The sequence below is a fragment of the Danio rerio genome, chromosome 7, assembly GCF_049306965.1.
Source record: "Danio rerio strain Tuebingen ecotype United States chromosome 7, GRCz12tu, whole genome shotgun sequence".
NCBI classification, from domain to species: domain Eukaryota; kingdom Metazoa; phylum Chordata; class Actinopteri; order Cypriniformes; family Danionidae; genus Danio; species Danio rerio.
Genome location: NC_133182.1, coordinates 15,710,800 through 15,726,853, shown reverse-complemented (window position 1 = coordinate 15,726,853; position 16,054 = coordinate 15,710,800). Strand labels below are relative to the sequence as shown.

Sequence of the window (16,054 nt, the reverse complement as noted above, 5' to 3'; positions counted from 1 at the left end):
TTTGTTGCATAGAGAGCCAACTCTTATCCTTTTGATTATCGTTGTTTTTTTTGGGGTTGTGCAGTTTAATTCACAGAATTTCCACAAAGTATTTTGTATTCTGAAAAACCCGCAGAAATTTTTGGTCACAGCCATAGCGCATGTTTATTTTAAAGTACAAAACATGTTTACAGATTGATATGTTTCTGGTCCTAGAACTCTGTGGTCAGTTGTTCTGGAAAATATAAACAAAAGTTTCAATGTAATGTTAACATAGACTTTCAATACGAATTTATGTTTTGAGTTTTTACTGCAAATGTCACATCCATAACGCTGGAATTGCTCATTTACATACTAAATTTAAATATATTAATAACAAACATACTTTTTAACAAATAATATTTCACATTTTTTACTGTATTTTAAATTAAATAAATTCAATTATGGTCAGCATAAAAGACTAAATTATATATAAATTATTATTTTAAAAAAAAAAAAGCAATATCTGCCTAATCCTCTTATGGGTTTAGATTCTGTGAATATGAACAGCAGATTAAGACTTTAAGCTACATGATATTATGCTCACCTGCTAAAACAAAATGAAAAATTCTGTCATGGTAGCACACTTTCTACGCACCTAATAAACTTAACCTGCATTAGAAAAGTAAAAGGACTGCAACAATCTGAGCCTTAATCAGTAACTGGATTATAGCCAACTATCCATTTTGAGGAAATAGCTGGGTAAATAACCTGGGTTAATACCACAGATATACTGTTATAGCAAAAGAAAAAAAAACACTTTCAGGTTTATAACAGTACACACAGGGGTTGGACAATGGCACTGAAACACCTGGTTTAGTCCACAATAATTCATAAGTATGGTGTAGGGCCTCCTTTAGTGGCCAGTACACCATCAATTTATCTTGGGACAGATACAAGTCCTCCTCAATGGCCAGAGGGATTTTGAGAATAGTGGCTAGGTCACTAAATGATCCATGTGGAGGAAAATGTTCTCTTATTCGCTCCTCCAAAAACCCCAAACTGGCTCAATAATATTTAATCTGGTTACTATGCAGGCAATGGGAGATCTTCCACTTCTCTTCCATGTTTATCAAACCACTCTGTCACCAGTCTTGCTGTGTGTATTGCTGAATTATCATCCTGTTACACTGCGCCACCTTCAGGATAAAATGTTTTAATCACTGGGTGCACATGGTCCTCCAGTATGGTTCGGTAGACCTTGGCAGTGATGCACCCATCTAGCACAAGTAATGGGCCTAGGAAATGCCATGATATTGCAGCCCAAACCATCACTAATCCACCCCCATGCTTCACTCTGAGCATGCATCAGTCTGGGTGGTACACTTCTTTGGGGCTTCTCCACACCGTAACTCTGCTAGATGTGGAAGATTCAGTGAAGGTGGACTCATTAGAGAACAATATATGTTTTACACTAACCAGAGCCCAAGATTTTTGTGCTGGTCTCATTGAAACCAGAAGGTTGACCAAAAATTAGCAATAGCAGCCCAGCCATGTGTACTGACTGACCCTGTGAAGCTCCAGTTTTGCATTCTGTTCTTGCTAGTGTAATGTGCAATTGATGAAGATTGGCCACCAAGCTGGTCAAATTTTGCGAGGAAACCTCCAACAGCGCTTCAGTTTCATTGTTCAACACCTGTATGTCTTGTATAATATTCTGCGGTGTATACAACAGACTTTCAATATTTTAGAAAATATTCAACATTGTAAAAGTCGGTTTACAAACAACTCGTAACCATTTACACTTGCATTTAGCAAAAAAAAAAAAAAAAATTATATATATATATATATATATATATATATATATATATATATATATATATATATATATATATATATATATATATATATATATATATATATATGAAATGGTGGTCTTTAGTGATTCATTATTACATTGCAATTGAACTGTTATCAGACAAAAAAATACACACAGGCATAACAAAACAAATTCTTGTGGCTCCTTAAAATACACTGAGGACATGATGTAAAACGATTAGTCTGTGCAATATAATTACCTTTAATCCAGTCTGGTTAAACTGTGCATAAGAACATTGAGTTTGTTCCGGAAAATAGCTGGGTATCTATCGCCCCGTGTTGTAAATGTGTATTTTGAAGTATCGCGTGAGAAAGGAGTGAAGGAAATGATTTCATCATTTTTTTGATTGATTTGATCATAATTTTTATGAAAAAATAAAAAATCTTTAATTCGCAAAAATGTTTTTAGACAAAATGATTACAGCAAATAATGAGAGATGAAAATTGATGTCAATTAAACTCTCACATAGCAAACATTACAGCCACAATGTTCGTGACAAGATTCCAGCCTGACAAGATTCCATCCACAAGTAATTAGACTATTGGCACCAGACACAACACAGCACACACAATTAAATACCAGTGCCGTTCAAAAATGCAAGAGTGTACAGCACTCCCAATGAAATGATAGGGTTCATAATCTACTTAATACATATTAAACCTCTTTAACGTTAATAAAAGTACATGCTGAGAGACTGATATATTTGTTGGTTTGTCCAGCCTGATCTCATGAAGAATCGCATCTATTTTATGGTTTGTCAGTTTAGTGGCTAATTCGAGTTCAGTCAAACGAAAATGTACATGGCGTGGCACCCAACCTCACCCCTAAACCCAATCACCATTGGGGGATGAGCAAGCCGTATTAAATTGTACGAATGAGATTGTACGAAATCAAAAAGGTATGAATTGCGTAGGATTGTGTTGGTTTGTCACATGCTTAATTGTTGCTCTTCAGATTATGTTTGTTGCTAGTTATTTACTTTTCAAGTTCTGAGGTAAACTGTCTGCTTCCACGTCGAGTATGGCAATAAAAGTCTTGTAAAATAGCATTCAAATCTAACATTAGTAGCATTTAGCAACTGAAAACAGCACATAGACAGCATCTGAGGTGATCATTGTCATAGTACTTTATGATATTGTTTAGCCGCGATGGAAGCTGAGAGAAGCTGTTTCTAAAATATAAACTTTGGCCATCGCTGTCGCAGATGGTTAGCACAAATACTCCTTTTAAACATAGAAAGATACCTTTTATGGTTTGTCACAGCATCGCTTTTCATATAGTTGGGACATAGGTGAGACACAGCCAGAGACACAACAAAACTTATGTCGATGTCATGTTTGTTCCCATAACGTACATGTGTTAAGCCCCCTTTCCACTGCCAAATACATAACGACAAACCGGAAGTCACTAATTTACAAGGGAGAGTATTCCAGGAGCTGTGTGGCATTCCGATCATCTCCGTACGTGAAAACTTTAATCTGATTTGAGCTGCAGACCCGATAAAGAATTTAACTTGTATTTGACCGGCCGACCGGATGTAATGTATTCCAGTGTTGTCCCATCAAGTCCATGGGCACAAGATGAAAATTAGTATTTTTATTATATTTTTTGAATCTGAAAAAACATATTTCTATTCATAATCGAGAGTATAAAAGTTCTAAAAATTTCTAGTATTCATCATTCATTCATTCATTCATTCATTCATTTAACTATGGTGAACACACGGAGAATAAATGCTGTTTCTTTTGCACTTTTTGCGTAACAAAACCGAAAATACTGTGCAACCACCACAAGGGGGCATATTGCGTCGTATCCGAATGTTGTGTGCAGTGGAAAGGCTGCTTTAGCATGCATGCATAGCGACTGTTCTGTAGTATTTTGATTTTAGGAATGAATGCGTATAGAATAGTTACATACATTATGTCGACGTGCAGACTGGGTCAGTTGGGATTTCTGTGTGGAGTTTGCACACACATATACAGACAATTTAGCTCACCCAATTTAATTTTTGGACTGTGGGGGAAACCGTACACCTGGAGAAAACCCACGCAATCACAGGGTTTTCTCCAGGTGTACGGTTTCCCCCACAGTCCAAAAATTAAATTGGGTGAGCTAAATTATCTGTATATGTGTGTTTGAGTGTGTATGGGTGTTTCCCTGTAATGGGTTGTGGCTGGAAGAGCATCTGCTGCGTAAAACATGTGCTGGATAAGTTGGCAGTTCATTCCCCTGTGGCAACCCCTGATTAATTGAGGAACTAAGCCGAAAAGAAAATGAATGAATGAATGCTCATGCACTGGTTGCATTTATTTACATTTAAATTTAGCATTTTTTTAAAATAAGATAATGTTTTTTTATAAGATTACAAGAATAATGCGTTTGTTTCAAGAAGCAAATATTTTATGAATGGGATACCACCTCCAACTCATTTTGAACATGGAAAAGACGTATTTAAATGTAAGTAACTTGACATTTGCACTGCAGTATAAATATAAACAACGTTAATGCTAAATGTTTTCCTTAAAGTGATGTGCAAGCATGCAATTTTACAGTTTTTCTCAGTGGCTTTGGTGCATTTCTCACAACATTATTTACATTTGCACATCAGTTAATGCATTTCTCAAAACATTTATTCATTTGTGCACATCATAGTAGCAGTTTCTCATTCCTTCCAACTAACTGCAAATGCTTTTGGACATGCATCAATTGCTTTCATACAACGCTCTGCTGTCTTATAATATTATCATTTGCTTATGTCATGCCAGTCAAAATGAACTAAACTTGTGAATGCTGAATAGTCAATCCATATGAAACTAATAGTCCTCATTTCATTACTTGAGTCATTACATGGAAAATATGTTGAACTGGTTGTCAAAATCTGTCAAGCTAATTAAAAAAGAAAAAAAATTCTGAAAATGTCTTTTAAATTGAACAATTTCATGAATGATTTACAGACCTGTGTATGAAGGTGTGAAGGTTCAGTTCTAATATGTACTGCAGTATTATTTACAGTTGTGCACAGCTCTACCCAAAGGAAGGTTATCTTTGTTGCAAATAAGCATGTATTTATTCTTTTGCACAATCCAGTGAATAATTTAGAATAGCAAATACAGTAGAAATCTGAAACATACATATTCAGTGTCTTGTACTCAGATACCTCACTAAATGCAGTGATGAACTTTACTGTAGTTTTCAAATGGCTGTGCTAATAGTTTCTAGTGTTGTCTAGAGCATTTTCAGGAAGAGTCGCCAAAATCTGACTTTTTAACATTGGAAAACATGAACAGAGTAAACTGCCATAATGAAAACATGACGAAGCCATTTGACTATCTTGTTCATAAACAATGGTGTCAGTACTTCTCATCTTGATGACACTGACACTTTCATTGACATCAATACCTGCTTTTGCAGGTTATCAATAAGGTTTTGCAGTTTGTACTAATTGTTTTGAGAAATGCATTAACTGTTGTGCAAATGTAAATAGTGTTGTGAAAAATGCACTAAAGCAACTGAGAACAACTAAATAATTATCAGACTAAAAGTTGTGTGTCTGTGTGTGTGTTTTGTTCAAATCTATGAGCATCTTGACAGGTAGTAAAAATAGTAAAAGTAAAAAAAAAAAGAAAAGAAACGTTCAGCTTCCTCTTGGTCTTCTTTGTAGATTAACTGGATCATCATGTCATCCTGAGCATGAATAACCAGCTACTCTCAAACTATGCGGATTCTCAGACTTCCTCGTCGACCTAAAACATGCAGATCTGTCCTGTCACTCCATCTTTCCAGAAAAACTGAGAAATAACCTATACTGAGTAACCTTCACAATTAACAAAAGATATTGTACGTACAGACAGACAGAGAGAGAGAGAGAGAGAGAGAGAGAGAGAGAGAGAGAGAGAGAGAGAGAGAGAGAGAGAGAGAGAGATAGAGATAGAGATAGAGATAGAGATAGAGATAGAGATAGAGAGATAGAGAGATAGAGAGATAGAGAGATAGATAGATAGATAGATAGATAGATAGATAGATAGATAGATAGATAGATAGATAGATGTAGCTCAATGTAGAATCTGAACCTCTTCTCTTCTTTGCTGTTTGGCTTGACAGCTCTCAGTGTCATTAAACTAAAGTTCTTTAAAGTAATCCAAGGTAACTCTTATAAACAGCGAGCGTAATCTATTATCCTCTCTTGTGCTATCTATTCAATGTATTCAAAATGAAAACTTCAAATTGCAATACAATGTAATTAGTTATTAACCACACTCAAAAAAATGACTTTTTTTCTGTTTGTTCAAACTAATGGACTTATTTGAGTTGAATCAACACAATTGTTTAGGACAACTTCATTGTTTTATGTTCAATCTAGGACTGCAAGATATTGGAACTGTGCACAGATGTCTGCTTTTAAAGTAGTTAGAGCATTTAATTACTCGCGCTCGTGGACGAGCTGAGTAAAAATGTGTATTGATTCAGGAGTTCAATACCTAGTTCAACCACTAGATGTCTTACTTACATATTGCACCTCTAAGCAAATATAAAAGTATAGTTTTGCACAGAACAAACGTTTCACTTTAAGACCTCAAATGTATCACCACGAGCCACAGATATTCATTTTTTTTTTGCCTGTATATGTATTGACTCTCAAAGCACCGGTAGCTGATGACTTGCAATTAACCATTAAACTTCAGATGAAAATTTACCCTTTGAGATAAAGAATACAGATAAACAATCCACTGAACAAAAGGTCATCTACTTCATAAATGCCCTCAGGCATCGTAAATAAACAGCTAATATTAATCTGAGTGAACTGACCCTTTAGATTTCGCACACAAAGTATAAAAATCAGACAAACCAAAGAAACTGAATCTCTTGATGATAACACTGAAATCTAGCACATCAAACACACTGACATTAGCTAAATTAGGCTTGAGATACGATCGCTCAGTCAAACCGCGTGTAATCATTAACTTCCAAGTAAATAAAACTAGGCATAAAGTTTAGTCTGAGCTAACCGTGAAGGTGAAGCGGTCAGAATTGCATCCATGAGGCTTTTATAACGCTCTTAACAAACTTCCTGAATTTGCTTCAACGACCATTAGTATTCGCTTCATTCATTTGTTACGGACTATACACAGCTGTATAGTGAACTCAGAGCCACATTCTGCAGTCAGATGAAGGATTTATTGTATATTTATTATCTGTCTGTACAACTAAGTGTGTATAATTTTCTCCCCATATGTTTGCTATGTTTATATGCGGTCACAAATTTTAGACATTAAAAAAAGCACTAAAAAGCTAAATTTACTGAATTAGTATCTTTTTAAGCAGCTGTTATCATCTAAAAATGTATCTGCATGCATGTCTCCATCAGATTGGTTCCCATACATTTTGACCAATGAGTTTGCATGGTTCTTGCATGACTTACAATGGAAACAAGTAAAATGAAAGTACAAAAAACGATTACATGCTTTTGCAAATATGTCACAGAGTAACATTTTAAGATGGTATTTTCTCCTATTGAAAGAGAGAGCAAGATCGCAGTCTTTGATGGCAACCAGAAAATGTGCAGAATGGCAGTTATAAAAATGATAGAAGCAGATGCATTATAATTTATCATGTTGATCTGTCAAAGACAGCTTTAAGTTTATTGTGTGAGCAAGTATTTTACAGTACTTTAAAAATACCTCTGTCAATGTTTTCGAACAATTATATTGGATTTACCAAAGTCACACAAGTGGCAATTTCACATCACATCCATAACTGAGAGGCTTCACAACTATAACCAAGCTTTTTCCTCAGGAATGCAAAAATGTAAAATAAAATAAACTCTATTATATTTGTTCTAAAGTGAGCAAACTCTTTGTTTATTTTGGGTTGTGCAGTTTAATTCACAGAATTTCTACAAAGCAAGTTGTATACTGTAAACTTGCGTACTTCTTTAGTCACATCCATGATGCATATTTATTTTCCTAATTTAAAAATGTTAAAAATTTTACAGATTGATATTTATCTGATCCCATAACTCTCAGTGAATTTGGGAAATATAAACAGAGGTTTCAATATAATGTTTACGGGAGCAATTTCAGCATTATGGATATGACACTTGCAGTACATGCAAGTGAAATCAGTTAAATGCAAGTGAAATCAGTTAAATCATAAATTCAAAAAGAAATTAAATGTTAACATTATATTAAAACGTCTGTTTATAATAGCGCTGCACGATATTGGAAAAATCAGATATTGCAATATTTTTTTTTCTGCAATAAATATTGCAATTTGTCGATACATTTGGTGGTTTTCTGGGAAGTCTAATAGTAATTAGGTACAAAAATGGAATAATCACAATGCAAAAAATCATTTTCTTCCTTTGCTCTGTCCTGTTTCTAGCCCAAATATCTCAAATTTCTTAGGTGAAGAAAAATATTGTTTTATTTTCACCTTCAGATGAAGTTAATTGTTTTTTCCCTAAAACAAGCTAAATTATCTGCCAATGTGGTAAGTAAAAAAATATTTAAAATCGCAAAGAAATGTAGAGATTTGGACTAAAAACAAGACAAAAACTCTAAGTACGATTTTTATTTCTGTTTTGCATAAATCATATCAATTCTGTATAAATAATAAAATAAATAAAATAATAAAATTTGGAGTTACACCTCCAAACATCATAATTTTTTTGTCCTCAAATGTTTTAAACTCTTGAAATGCTCAGTCACAGGCATAAAACGCATGAAAACTCGACAAATCATATGTGTATTATATTCAGACTCAACATCAGAGCCTTAGTTTGCTGTACTGGCACTCAATATATCAGTCAGCTGGTTTATCACTTTTATAAATGAGTTTTTTATTTTTCTGCTAGTCTGACTTAAACAAATTAGTGTTTAAAAATTACTTTTTAAGTTTATCTTGCGTTTTAGTTGTTAGAATGCTAATTAATTAAAACTGTGAAGCTGATCAACAGTGTATTCTCCAAGCAGCACTGAAGTGATGTTTTTAGGACATTAATCTAAGCATTGAAACGTTATTTGGAAAGGTAACTCAAAAATTACTTTTAACAGTAACGCATTACTTTTTGATGTAAATAATTGATAAAGTAATTGAGTTACTTTTTGAATGAAGTAACGAGTAACTGTAACTGGTGGAACTCTGGATGTGACTGATGTGAAATTGCCACTTGATTGACTTTGATAAATCAAATGTGATTGTTTGACAACATTGACAACCATTTTGAGTGTTTTAACAGAACTGTAAAATACAAGCCTAAACAAAAAACCTAGAAAGGGTTTCGCTATTTTGGTGAACACTTAATTTTTATTATTAAAAGGTTGACATTTGCATGGAATCTCTGTGTGTTTTGAGTTTTTACTGCACATGTCTCAACCAATTGCTCAGCTGCATGAAATAGAAAGATTTAGAAAAGGTATTTAAAAGCAATAAACACTTACAATTTCAAAACAAAGATTCAATCAAAGATATGCACATTTAAATGGGACAGTCCAAACAGGTAATTCCAAGATTTATCAAATTGAATAAACAAATGCAAATCCTTAAATCAGAAGTGTTCCTACCTGGGGACCAGCGTTTAATCCATCTCCTCAGACCACAGAGAAAACATCACAGCATGTGTTCACAGCAGTGCTTTCACTAACTTCCTACTCTTGTTACGACTGACATGAGCAATGCTGCAGGACTTCACCGATAAGTTGCTTAAATACAACAAGTTGGTAGAACGGCATTCCAGATATTACTGGCCCGGAGGTTGTCCTTAATTGGTCAGGTTGGCTAGAAATCAAAAACAATGGTTTATTTAACTATTAATCATTTTTTTTATTTAATAGTCGTCTTTTTATTGGCTTTATTCTGTTATAAATGTGATATAAAAAACGCTGCTAAACTAGCAAGTAGCCAGTAAGTTCACGTGATATCTGTTTCTTTTCTCAGCGCTGCTCATTTGGACCAATCACGGTAACGTTATTTGTAGAAATCAACTATTTTATTGAGTTTAATAGAAAACGGTTTCATTTGATAGATACTTAAGAAATATAAACGATTACAATTTTATGATTGTACTTTCTAATGAAGATTTCTTTCCCGTAAAAGGTAAAAAACGATGAACTGGTTTGAATGGCGATCTAATAAGAAAAGACGTTTGGGGCCACCAAGCGCCCTCTGTAGGTAAACTTATGTCACCAAACAGGGTCGTCCATTGGCACAAATAAAACAAGACTGTGATCTGTCAGTCAGATAGTAATCCATTAGTTTCTCATAGTAGTCCAGCTGCTGTAATTCTTTTCCAGTTGTCAGATAACATTATCTTTCACTAGAGTAAATAAACTCTTCTCTTTTCCCCTGCTTAGCATGAAATCTGTCTGACAAAGCTGCGACAACATTGTTTTTGTCAAGTATGAATGAATACTGGGTGGTTTAGTTTGTTTTGAAGAAATTAAAAGCTGTCTTTGGTGTCAATAAGTAGATAAACCTGCATTAAATGTAATTTTACAGTTTGAACATATCATCATTATATTTGACACATTTGACCTGAAGTTGATCCAGATCCATCCCAAAGGTGCTCCATTGGATTGAGATCTGGTGACTGTGGAGGTCACTTGAGTTTACTGAACTCTTTGTCATGTTATAGAAACCAGTCTGAGATGATTTGCATTTTACGACGTGGCGCGTTATTCTGCTGGAAGAAGTCATCAGAAGATGGTACACTGTGGTCATAATGGGATGGACATGGTCAGCAACAATACTCAGGTAGGCTGTGGCGTTGACACGATGCTCAATTGGTACTAATGGGCACAAAATGTGCCAAGAAAATATCCCTCACACCATTACACCACCAACAACAACCTGAACCATTGATAGCAGGCAGGTTGGGTCCATGCCTTCATGTTGTTGACGCCAAATTCTGACCCTGCCATCTGAATGTCTCAGCAGACATTGAGACTCATTAATTCAATTCAATTCAGCTTTATTTGTATAGCACTTTTACAATGTAGATTGTGTCAAAGCAGCTTCACATAAATTGTCATAGTAACTGGATCAGGGTAGTTCAGTTTTTAGTGTTTAAGTTCAGTTCAGTTTAGCTCAGTTCAGTGTGGTTTGAAATCATTACTGAGAGTTCAAACACTGAAGAGTAAATTCATCCATGCGTAGCTCTACCGATCCTGAACCATGCAAACCAGTGGCGACAGCGGAGAGGGAAAAAAACTTCACCGATAGGAGAGTGAAGAAAAAAAACCTTGAGAGAACCAGACTCAGTTCAGCACAACCATTTTAATTTCTCCGATGGCTAAAAGTCTTGTGCAGAGCTGCAGTCTTAGCAGTGGGGGCTGAAAGCTGGCCTCAGCGAAGACTCTTCTGTCCCTGGAGCGTCACTGGAATCAGTCTCATGCTCTCCCCCATGACCACCAGCGCAGCAGCAGCTCAGGATACGGCCTGGTGCCGGATATGGAGACTTTGCGATCATCTTGTTGCTGGTCTTAGATCCAATCAGTGACTCCGCATAATCTGAGGACCTCGGGAAGAGTATCCCCAGATGGAAATGGAGAAAAAAAGAGAATAATTAGCGTAGCTGCTGTTCATAGTGTATATAAACAAGATGCAGAAACTTGTTTGGAAACCCGCTAAGTGTATGCTTTACTAAACAGATAGGTTTTTAATCTAGTTTCATCAGTCCAGGTAACTCATCAGTCCAGGCAACATTTCTCCAATCTTCTATTGTCCAATTTTGGTGAGCCTGTGCAAATTGTAGCCTCAGTTTCCTGTTCTTAGCTGACAGGAGTGGCAGCCGATGTGGTCTTCTGCTGCTGTAGTCCATCTGCCTCAAGGTTGGATGTGTTGTGGGTTCAGAGATGCTCTTCTGCTTACCTCGGTTGTAACGAGTGGTTATTTGAGTTACTGTTGCCTTTCTATCAGCTGGAACCAGTCTGGCCATTCTCCTCTGACCTCTGGCATCAGCATGGCATTTGCGCCCACAGATTTGCCACTCACTGGATATTTTCTCTTTTTCTGACCATTCTCTGTAAACCCTAGAGATGGTTGTGTGTGAAAATCCCAGTAGATCAGCAGTTTCTAAAATACTTAGACCAGCCGGTCTGGCACCAACAACCATGCCACATTCAAAGTCACTTAAATCACCTTTCTTCCCCATTCAGATGCTCGGTTTAAACTGCAGCAGATCATCTTGACCATGTCTACATGCCTAAATGCACTGAGTTGCTGCCATGTGATTGGCTGATTAGAAATTTAAAATATATCATGATATTTCCGGCAATGATACATTGATACTCTGGTGCCAAGTATAGTTATTTGTCTTTATGTCGATACTTGTACAAAAGATCTGAATAAATTAATCAGTCCTACACTCACTGCAACACCCAGCTATTGGCGGATCAATAATACAGTATATGCAAAACACACCTGTGTTATTTACACCACTGACACATGAGCCATTGGAATGATGAAAATCTCAGGCAAACGGATACTTTCTTCATTTTTTATGGTATTTGTACATTTCAGACATTTTAGCTTTCCAGGAAGTTTCCTCAAGTTTCTCCCTCAGGGCATAAACGCATAAAACACACCAAATACGTTGAAAAATAAGTTCTAGAAAACTAGAAAGCAATAAAGTGTTTTCTTAAATGTATATTCCACTAAATTAAGCTGCTGCTGCTGCTGTGACTTATTTAGAGATAAGCCCTTTCAGTCACAAACGTCTCTGCACATCAGCATTTTAAACTGGTTTTACAGCTGTGTTTGTTTATATGTTCACTTTAGCAGTATTTACACACACTGACCTATGTATTTTATTTATATCCACATTCTGAAGTGAGTTGTTTGTGCATAATGTGCGTATGTATACAACAGTTCTGTCTGGTTCTCAAATCTGTTTGGCAGATTGTCGTGCGATATTCTGGAATAACAGCACTCATACAGCCTCCTCACTCTTCTGTATTACTCCAGCCACATATAGTGACAGCAGATCAATAAACTCACTACAGTTTATTAAATATTGCAGCTGTTGGACAACATAACCTACTTTTGAGGCTTTTTAGTTGAGAATGTAGTTGTTAGATAGCAACTATGCAGTTTATTTGTAAGGATAGTGCCTATTTTAAATATTTATAATTTCTGAGATTTAGCTGTCCTACTGAGCATAGCAAAGACGGTTAACGTTTCGCCACAAGATGGCGACAGAGACTGCATAATAAGTTAATACATAATAACTTTCTTACCTTTACACCATAGTAATCTGGCAGTATTAGCTTTGCTTTGGCTTTTTCGAAGTTAATTTTTGTGATGTCCCGATTGCAACAAAGAAATACTGGGAAATCTCTGTGGACTGATGACATTTCATGCCGTTCAGCCTTATAATCTTAAAATGTGAGCAAAATCTCATGATGTCATCACTTTAGACATTCCACTAGAGAATCATTCAAACACTAGCTCTAAAGTGCCGTTTGTGAATAAGCAATGGTTTCTGCTGTTCTGACGGTCAGCTGCCGATGTGAATGAATGGCGGAAGAAAGTAGTTCCTCATACAAATGGGTTTTTGAGACTCTCAGTCTTTGATTTTCTTTTTTATATACACAGTTATTCCAGAAACTGTTGTATAAACGCAATATCACACGAGTAGCAGTGCCATATGGCTGTATATTGTCACTGGTGGGAGACTAGGTACTTAGCCGGCGGCCTCAAGCCAACGCACGCCTCCCACCAGTGCCGATATGCAGCCATATCGCGCTGGTACTCTTGTGATAATGCTCATATATACAATAGTTTATTGTTTTAACAATTCCCTGCCTGTTTTTTTTATTTAGAATTTTCTGAACCATGGAGTAAACATAAAAAAATTACAAGCCTACCAAAAATGTGAAAACCTTGGGGGTTCATTTAAAAAAAAAAAGGCTTTGTGAGGCTATATGCAAATGTATGCAAATTAGCACATATTTAATGTATTACTACCCACTTTGGATTTTTAAACATTTCAGAACTTGTCAAACCAAAACTTCTGCGGTTTCTTGCTTGAATAGCATCAGCCAAATGGACCTGTTTTTCCTTTGCAACCATATTAATGCAAAACATTTAATAAAAAAATATAATGAAACACTTCTAATGTAATTCAAAAGCTTATGCGGGACCCTTTAGATGTATCGTGCACTATAAAAAAAAAAAAATTTAAATGAAATGTGAAAGGGGGAACGAAATCAACTCTGCATGCTTTGTGGTGTTGAGGAAACAGGCCACAAACATCATCAAAGAATTCACATCCTGTACAACCTGTTAAGCACTCATAAACAACTTCTAACTGAAATGCTTGACCTAGTTAATAATTACTTACATGAAACAAATAAAAGTATCTCAGAGGATTAATAACACTGACCGCAATTGAAGCGAGTAACATGATATTTATTGCCAGTCATTATGGTGTACAAATGATCACATCAAATCCTGATCAACCAAAAGAGTTCCATAGTTTATTCTAGATTTTTTATACTGTACCAGGAGCAGCCGGGAAATAAAACACAGCGAGCTCAATGTAAATGCCTATAGAGCTTGACTGTTTTTATTTTATACACTGAATAACAGATAAAAACACTATAAAATACATTTAAATACTCCTACATTTTGTGAAATCAGGGCTTTTAAAGTAACAGTACATATTTACATTGTATAAATTATATTTGACATCAAACTCACAAGTTGTTTCTACATTTTTTTGCAAATATGACATGTTTGTAGATTGGATTTCAATATAAAAGCCTATTTATAACCTTTGCTAGGGTGTTTGGTGTGCTAAAAAAGACCACAGCCCAAGTGTAATTGTTTAATACATCTGAATTATCATTATATTCTGGCCCATTTTGATATATTTTTTCAACATACATTGACAAAATGAAAAGTGTCATGCCAGCAAACAATTTTGTGATTAATAAATGTGTAATAGACATCTAAAGATGTAGACAGCTTGGCTAAAACAATGCTAAACATGGGCTGTCAGTTGAAAATCTTATAGACATCTAGAATAGCTCGAAACTAGACTAGTCGTCAGATTAGACAGACTTTATATGTGGTCATTAATTTCTGTTTATTTGATGACTAGCCTAGTTTTGGCCTATTCTTCGACGTCTATTAGATTTTTACCGACCGCTGAAATTTAGCCTTGTTTTAGCCAAGATGACTATGTTTAGATGCCAATTAGACATTTTGTTAGACATCTTTTAAAAACAAAAACTGCTTGCTGGGATATGACTGTTAGTTCATGATTGAAACGTACGCACCTGAGGTTCACCTAAAACTTGACAGACAAGTAAACACTCCATGAATATTCGCTACTTTAACAATTCTGTGTCCACTGCACACAAAATAAATCAAATAAAAAGAGAATTTGTTCACTATAGGGGTTCAAACGTACACTAAATAAGAGCAAATCGTAAATCTCAATCAATATTTATATGCATTTAGATGAAAACAATTGAAAGATAAAACACATTTGGCTCACAAAAAAACATAATAATGTAGGAAAGTTAACCCTTTACTGACAAAAAGTGTCAGACTTTTCATAATTTAGATTCTTAACAACATGAACATTTTTCCTGAACCCTTAAACAATTTAAACACATTTCATCATTATCTTGGAATAAGAGGGTTCGATCTGGCATTTTAATTCACAAAATTACATGATCTGTTTACCTTTTAAAATTTGTGTACATTTTATGTATTTTTATAATGTACATTATATAAATTATTATTTGATTATTACACTCACACAAGCTGTTTTTTCAGGCTATTTGAAAAAGGAATACTTTGCACAATATTTACCATCAAGATATTTATACCGCATGAAGCATAAGTGCACAATATGCTGCCTTCTTGTCCTGGCTGCGGAGGAAGAGGATACAGGTACTTGACTGGCCTGCCTGCAGTCCTGACCTGTCTCCAATAGAGAATTTGTGCCACATTTTGAAGATGCGACAACGAAGACCCCATATTCTTGCCCACCTTAAAACTTGTTTGAAGGAAGAATGGAACAAAATTACATCTGAAACACTAAATGTCCTTTAATTGTTGTGAAAAGGAATAGCTACATTACAAAGTGGTAAACGTTTTACTGTTCCAACTTTTTTTTGAAAAAGTTGAAAGAACCAAAATTTGAGGAACACATTAAATTATGAATGTTGTATTGTCTGCAGTGAAATACTAGTCAAAGTAAATTTT

General features: G+C 35.3%; 1 protein-coding gene across 6 annotated transcripts in view; it reads right to left on the bottom strand.

Moving 5' to 3' along the window:
• mctp2b (multiple C2 domains, transmembrane 2b) overlaps positions 1-9,515 on the bottom strand; it is a 71,056-nt gene extending 61,541 nt beyond the window's left edge. For all 6 annotated transcript variants that reach the window (XM_073908128.1, XM_073908131.1, XM_073908130.1 and 3 more), the window contains exon 1: positions 9,400-9,515. The gene's annotated coding sequence lies outside the window, so the exon portion shown is untranslated. The remainder of the gene's footprint in view (positions 1-9,399) is intronic.
• Positions 9,516-16,054: the final 6,539 nt, after the last annotated feature.